We start from the raw sequence: 8,524 nt of genomic DNA on the forward strand, positions 1-8,524 counted from the left end.
TTTTGTATCTTTCCTAGTATCTCAAAATGTACTCCACCACACTTATGTAATTACACCAGTAATCACATGGAAGTTGTCCTCAAGTTCCAGAGCACATTCAGTCCTTAAACCACCTTTAACTATTCATTACACATCATCAGTCTTCGGAGCTCACTTGCAAATGCAGTTGTGAAGAGTACTTAATCGACATAAAACACTTAACATATAATCTTCACAGACCGCTGATGTTGCTTCATGAAAAAGACCAAATCACCACTCTTGACTCTTATTAATTCCTAATGCTAGGACACCAGCTGCGCACACACACCACACGCACACACACACGCACACACACACACACACACACACACACACACACACACACACACACACAGCTATGTACTACAGTGTGGTGGTTAGGATAGGATCTCACCTGCGCCTCGTTGCTGCTGAGTGAGTGCAGGTCGAGGTTCTGATCGCCTTCGATCCTGAGCTCCGGCTCACAGTCAGCGATGGGCGCCTTGGCTTCTTCCCCGTCCCTTCCTTTCTCCCCCTTCTCTCCCCCGTCCTCCTCGCACTGGGAACGCCTCTTCAGGAAGGAGGAGAAGAGGCGCGAGAGGCCGCGGCCGGCCGAGGTGCGCCGGCGGGGTCTCAGCTGCACCTCCTCCTGGGGAGAGGAGTACGAGGGTGAGCCAGTGCTCTGGGGCGAGGTGGCGGGGCTGGTGACGGCCTGGGACTCAGAGGGTCCCTGGTCAGGAGGCGTGGCCTGATGCTGCTCCGCCTCCTGCTGGCTGGGCTTCTTCTGATGCTGGCTCTCTGTCGCCTCGTCTGTCGTCATGGCAATAGCTGAATGGGAAAAACCAACCAGAGAATATAGTAGCAGCAATGCCAGGGTTCAAGCTGTGGGCCTACTGTACAACCATCAGGACAAATTGGACACATCCCCCTAGGATGAGCTACCTCTGTACTCCTTACCACACTTGAAAAATATCAGAACTCAACATCGAACAGATCATGCAATTAGCTTTTGATGTATTTTGGACCATTTTCAAATGATGTTGACAACTTTAAACATCTTCTTCTCCATAACCGCTGGACCGATTGGCACCAAATTTGGTATCTATAACATCGATGTACACGTTTTCAAATGCAGGACGCCAGCTTAAACAATATGGCCAGAATGAGCCAATGAGCTTGCATGAATGGTTTTCCCTGTCCAACAGCGCCACCATGCGGCTAAACGGAACCTTAAAAGTTTAGCTAGACTCATATCCCTGTGCCAAATTTTATCCCTCTGAGTCAAACCGATCAACAGATATATACATGTATCCGTTATGGCGCCACCATGTGGTCGAGCTGAATGTACTAGTGCTATGTCGAGTCTTGACAGTGTTTGGAACATGTGTGCCAAGTTGTCACAATACGATCCGTGTCTGATTTATCCGCATTTATGTGTCAGACCACGCCCACATGAATGCTTATTGGTCAGTTGTTTGACATATTAGTGTGGAAAATATAGCGTTGCGAGATCTCCATAAAAGCCATATATCAAATTCTGTGCAGATCGGTCATTCGGTGCATTTTAAGTGTTTTTCACAAAAATTCTAAATGGCGGAAAATCCATTAAGGCAGACCTCATGGGTTCTTGAGGAAAACGTGTTCCTTGTGAAGAGACGGACCTATGTACCAAGTTTCACGACTCTACGTCACACGTGGTGAGGGGCGTGAGCTTTCAAAGTTTGCATTTTCAATCGCTTGTTATCGCACCAACATTGGTTAAGATGGCATTGAATCGCAATGGGAGGAATTGCCTAATGATGATGAACGCCAAGAAATACAATAGGGCTTCGCTGCTTGAACCCATAACAATTATTTGGTTGGGTAGTTTACCTGGGATTGGGTCCTATGTTATTACATTGTTCATAACATAGTCATTAGTTCCTATTGAGCCTATTTACACAGGGTCATTAAAGCTGCTGATTCTGCTCTTCCTGATTCTCCTGGTTCAATACGGGCAGAATTGTGTGAGAGGGGGTTGGGGGGGGGGGGGAGAAACAACACAGTGTAGTGAGAGACAGAGGACGACAGACAGAGATACAGACAGACAGAAGAGAGAGAACAGAAGGACAAGACAGAGAGAGAGAGACAGAAAGACAGAGAGGGAGAGAGAGAGACAGAAAGAGAAAAAGTGAGAGTTTAAGCGAGAGAGATGAGCGAGACAGACAGAGAGAGAGAGACAGACAGGAGAGAGCGAGACAGACAGACGAGAGAGAGACAGACAAAGACAGACAGAGACAGACAGATAGAGACAGACAGAGCGCGATAGAGAATGGCTGAGCCAAGGAACACTACTGTTCAGCTAAGCCTCGGCAGCAGAGCTGTAGGACAACTGCAGAGTCTAAGCTCCCATTGCTCCATAATCATCAGTTTAAACGTAGATAATTTATCATGGATGATGACGATAGCTAACCTCTTAGGTGGCTGTTAGATCTAGACCTAAAATCTTAAACCTCAGAGAGGTAGTATTCCATTAAATCCCAGGCAGCCATTTATGCTACACATGCCCAGGGAGAGTTGAGGAGGAGGGAGAGAAGAGGTAGCCATTCATTTTATATTAACAGTTTTATCATTAATATTATATTTATTATCATGGAGTGGACTTTTACAACCCCCCCCCCCACCATCTCTCTCCCCCAGTCCTCTGTTGTTGAACAAATGGGCTTCACTCTCCACACTCCGACGCTGCATGCTGGGTAGGAGTCGTCGTGGCAACGCCGGCTTTATTAGTCCACCAGACATATCACTGTGTTTTGTGGAGTCTCAAGGCTGCTACTGCTGGCGGCCCAGCATGGGGACAGCATGGGGACAGCATGGAGACAGCATGGGGACAGCATGGGAACATCATGGGAACAGCACGGGGACAGCATGGAGACAGCATGGAGACAGCATGGAGACAGCATGGGGACAGCATGGGGACAGCATGGAGACAGCATGGAGACAGCATGGAGGCAGCATGGGGACAGCATGGGGACAGCATGGAGACAGGATGGAGACAGCATGGAGACAGCATGGGGACAGCATGGGGACAGCATGGAGAGATAGTGGCTGGTCACTCATCCTCCTCTATGGAGAAACCTTGCCACTACTACCAGCCATTTCAGTGTTAGTAAGCAACATTCTATCTCTATATTTTAGTGGTATTTTAGATATTCTAGCTATAATCTATTGCGTAAAGATGTTATAAACATAGAAATAGTTATTAAAATACTAGAATGGTCTAAAGATCAGCCATGTTTGGTCAGGCAGTAGGTCAACCGTGATTTGCCAGTGCTGTTATAAAATATTGTGTAAAACAATGAATGTGGATAATTTCTCTCTACTGTTAGCTAGTTAGCCAGCCAGTTTTAAAGGATTGATTCCATATTTTATTTTGATTAAATTGCCAATATGCCAACATTCCATTCAAAATATGCAGTGAATCCACAGCCATACACTGGCTGAAATCCGTTGATGATAGGACTTAGACAAGTTGTAAATGCAACAAGTGCTGATATTGTATCATATAATAACACTCACAGCTTTCCAAGAAAACTCATTCTGAGACATTAATGGTTTGTTTACATATATTTTAGAGGCTATTTATACAGAAAATGTGTTTAAAACTCATATAAACTGCATTCATAATTGTATCACAATGTTTTAGGTTGACTATAATTATATCTACACTAATTCTGATACAGTTGAGGTCAGAAGTTTACATACACCTTAGCCAAATACATTTAAACTCAGTTTTTCACCATTTCTGACATTAATCCGAGTAAAAATTCCCTGTCTCAGGTCAGTTAGGATCACCACTTTATTTTAAGAATGTGAAATGTCAGAATAATAGTAGAGATAATGATTTACTTCAGCTTTTATTTCTTTCATCACATTCCCAGGGGGTCAGAAGTTTACATACACTCAATTAGTGTTTGGTAGCTTTGCCTTTAAATTGTTTAACTTGGGTCAAATGTTTCGGGTAGCCTTCCACAAGCTTCCCACAATAAATTGAGTGAATTTTGGCCGATTCCTCCTGACAGAGCTGGTGTAACCGGGTCAGGTTTGTAGGCCTCCTTGCTTGCACACGCTTTTTCAGATCTGCCCACACATTTTCTATGGGATTGAGGTCAGGGCTTTGTGATGGCCACTCCAATATCTTGACTTTGTTGACCTTAAGCCATTTTGCCACAACTTTGGAAGTATGCTTGGGGTCATTGTCCATTTGGAAGACCAATTTGCCACCAAGCTTTAACTTCCTGACTGATGTCTTGAGATGTAGCTTCAATATATCCACATAATTTCATTCCTCATGATGCCATCTATTTTGTGATGTGCACCAGTCCCTCCTGCAGCAAAGCACCCCCACAACATGATGCTGCCACCCCTGTCCTTCACGGTTGGGATGGTGTTCTTTGGCTTGCAAGCCTCCCCCTTTTTCCTTCAAACAACATGACCATAGTGACCATCGTTATGATGGTCTTTATGGCCAAACAGTTCTATTTTTGTTTCATCAGACCAGAGGACATTTCTCCAAAAAGTACCATCTTTTTCCCCATGTGCAGTTGCAAACCGTGGTCTGGCGTTTTGGAGCACTGATTTCCTTGCTGAGCCTTTCAGGTTATGCCAATATAGGAATTGTTTTACTGTGGATATAGATACTTTCGTACCTGTTTCCTCCAGCATCTTCACAAGGTCCTTTGCTGTTGTTCTGGGATTGATTTGCAAGTTTCGCACCAAAGTACATTCATCTCAAGGAGACAGAACGCGTCTCCTTCCTGAGGGGTATGACGACTGCGTGGTCCCATGGTGTTTATACTTGCGTACTATTGTTTGTACAGATGAACGTGGTATCGTCAGGCATTTGGAAATTGCTCCCAAGGATGAACCAGACTAGTGGAAGTCTACAATTTTTTTTCTGAGGTCTTGGCTGATTTCTTTTGATTTTCCGATGATGTCAAGCAAAGACGCACTGAGTTGGAAGGTAGGCCTTGAAATACATCCACAGGTACACCTCCAATTGACTCAAATTATGTCAATTTGTCACGTTCCTGACCTGTTTTCCTTTGTTTTGTATTTATTTAGTATGGTCAGGGCGTGAGTTGGGTGGGTTGTCTATGTGTTATTTTCTATGTTGGGTTGTTTGTGTTCGGCCGGGTATGATTCTCAATCAGAGGCAGCTGTKAATCGTTGTCCCTGATTGAGAATCATACTTAGGCAGCCGGGGTTTCACGTGTGTTTTGTGGGTGGTTGTATCTCGTGTCAGTGTTCGTGCCACACGGGACTGTTTTCGGTTTTGTCACGTTTGTTGTTTTGTTTGTATTTTCAGTGTTCAGTTTTCCGTTATCATTAAATCATTTCATCATGAACACTAACCACTCCGCTTATTGGTCCGATCCTTCTCGCCTCTCCTCGTCCGAGGAAGAGGATTACGACAGCCGTTACACAATTAGCCTATCAGAAGCTTCTAAAGCCATGACATAATTTTCTGGAATTTTACTAGCTGTTTAAAGGCACAGTCAAGTTAGCGTATGTAAACTTCTACCCACTGGAATTGTGAATTATAAATTAAATAATCTGTCTGTAAACAATTGTTGGGAAAATGACTTGTGTCATGCACAAAGTAGATGTCCTAACCGACTTGCCAAAACTATAGTTTGTTAACAAGACATTTGTGGAGTGGTTGAAAAATGAGTTTTAATAACTCCAACCTAAGTGTATGTAAACTTCCGACTTCAACTGTACATCACATGCATTACTTTTATTTCCCTGCATCAGTACAAGCAGGAAATGCATCACCTATGCCTCATTCATTCCAACTAGGCTGGTTTTGGATTTCTCCCTGACCAATATGGCTGCTATTTCCACCCCACTATGGAACTTTGAGGGATTATGACATAGCCCCTCTAGTAATTTAATAGGATCTCTATGGTTAGAAGTCTGGTAATCCTTCTCAACTGAAGACCAATCCTGACCACCATCACCAGGCCTATTAGTGTTAAATCTATTGCATAGAGAGGATGTGATTAATCATAAAATACACAGTGTGTATCTACTATTTATTCAGACCAGGATATCCTACTCAAAGTACAGTAGGTACAGGTCAGAACAGTAGAGGACCGACTCAGAGGAACACAAGGGCCCTTCAACAACTCTTAATACAGCGGGTGAGGCTCTACAGCTCAGAGAGCAGTGAGTTGACTTTATCAGACGCTCATTTGGAGCTCTCAGTGGACCGAGGAGACCTCAGGMATGTGTCCCAAATGGAACCCTATTCACTATATAGTACACTACTTCTGACCAGGGCCCATAGACACATCCCAGGTCTACCGTTCAGCCTCTCTCTGCTCTAAGTCTCCTCCACTCTCAGCTGCTCAGCAGTTAGTTGAGCCATAATTACCATAATCAAATAATCCTCTGAATTCCAGTCTTTAAACAGTGACTCCCTGCTCAGCCCTGCTCTGCCCAGCTCAGCCCAGCTCAGCCCCACAGCTCCCCAGCCCTGCTCAGCCCTACTCAGCCCTGCAGCTCCCCAGCCCTGCTCAGCCCTACAGCTCCCAGCCCTGCTCCTTATATAAGTTTGTTCCAATATTTTGTGTTCAATTGCATAGAGAGGATGTGATTAATCATAAAAATACACAGTGTGTATCTACTATTTATTCCAGACCAGGATATCCTACTCAAAGTACAGTAGGTACAGGTCAGAAAGTAAGGACGACTCAGAGGAACACAAGGGCCTTCAAACAACTCTTAATACAGCGGGTGAGGCTCTACAGCTCAGAGAGCAGTGAGTTGACTTTATCAGACGCTCATTTGGAGCTCTAGTGGACCGAGGAGACCTCAGGGATGTGTCCCAAATGGAACCCTATTCACTATATAGTAACTACTTCTGACCAGGGCCCATAGACATCAGTTCCCGGATCTTTACCCCGGTTCTCAGACAGCCGAAATATTCATCCTCGTTCTCTCTGACTCTACATTGCATCTCCTCCACAGATCACCAAATTCAATCTTCTCTAGATAGCTACAGCAAGTGCTTGTCTGAGGCATTAAAGATTCTTCAACCAGTGATACTGAATTTTAGATATTATGCGTATCTCTTGATATACCTGCTCTTATATACAGTCTCGCTCCGTAGCTGTCGTCAGTATCTAAACTTCATGTCACTTTGCTCTGCTCAGCCTCATCTAGCATTCGTAGTCATAGACAGGCGTACAAAGTAATCACACGCATTGCATGTCTTTATCCGCACTACTCTTTGCCTTCTGATACTCATAGACTTCCACCCTCATGTATGATTCCCTCCAGCCTCTGGCGCTAGTGTCGCTCTCGCTCCACATTATAGCTTCTTCCAGCCGCGTCCTAGATCCTAATCACCCAAGTAGTTAGTCTCATGTTCTCCAGACCAATCAATTCGAATCTCCCAGGAAGTCTTCTTCGACGCAGTCATAGACACGCTCACAGCTCTTTCAGTGCTACATGTGTTTTATCTCGTCTTCTAGACCCAACAGACCTCAACCGCTGCTTTCGAGTCAGGGACAGGGTATTCAGGAACGCGACGCTACACATAGCCCTGACTCTCTGCCTAGATCGTGACTCTAAGACCCCACACGCTCCCCAGACCGTGCAGCTTCGCCTAGCCTGCTCAGCACGTACAATCGATACCACGCCGTTACACCTGCGTCGATTATTGCGTCCACCGATACTCTCATGCCCCGCGTCTATACTTAGATTGACCTCATGCTTTTGCTAGTCTCTCTCCCTCTTCCAGATTCCCGCTCATGTTTCTGCTGCAGCTCACAGTCATTTGCTCATTTCCTACTCAGTTCCTTGGCTAGCTTCCTCTATGTCTATGCGCTCCCGCTACCAGCGCCTGTTCTTCAGAACTATGTACCTTGCCCGCCAGTCCACTGCCTCGCATCCCTCTGTCGCTCCACAGGTCGCTAAGATTCCCTCGATGTCTCCTCGAGACAGCTTGTACGAATATTTCTCACTACGGAAGTTAATTACTCATGAACCTCTGCTTACTCCCATGCTCTCCGTATGCTTTCCCCGCCCTGCTCAGGAGCCCTGCATGCTTGTCTCAGCCCTGCTCAGTTTTTTCCTTGCAGATCACCCAGTGCCCTCGCTCAATTGGCTCTTGAACAGCTTTCCTCGAGGTTCCAGAATGCATCCTAGGTCAGTCTCTAGGACACTATACACAACATTAGCAAGCTTCCCCTAGCATTGCTCATCCCCTGATTCTCCCAATTCTCATGTCACTGTTCTATTCAGTCGCTCCCAGGTCACTCTTTCTGTCTACCGTAATTCCGCTCAGCCCTGACCAGTCTTAACCCAGATTCTATCTCTCAGCCCTGAGCAGCTACCCAGTCATGCTGCATTTGTATGTGTATATATTTTTTTATCCTCCCATCTCTTTTACATAATGGATACACTAATTACAGACCTTGCAGCTCCCAGCCCTGCAGCTCCCAGCTCTGCTCATGACCTTAAGAGCTCCCCAAGCCCA

The 8,524-nt window shown here is 45.4% G+C and overlaps 1 pseudogene; it reads right to left on the reverse strand.

Annotated features, from left to right (window-relative positions):
- Positions 1 to 8,524, reverse strand: part of LOC112068836 (protein 4.1-like) — a 78,279-nt pseudogene that overhangs the window by 57,468 nt on the left and 12,287 nt on the right.

This window comes from Salvelinus sp. IW2-2015, unplaced genomic scaffold (assembly GCF_002910315.2).
Source record: "Salvelinus sp. IW2-2015 unplaced genomic scaffold, ASM291031v2 Un_scaffold762, whole genome shotgun sequence".
Taxonomy (NCBI): Eukaryota; Metazoa; Chordata; class Actinopteri; order Salmoniformes; family Salmonidae; genus Salvelinus; species Salvelinus sp. IW2-2015.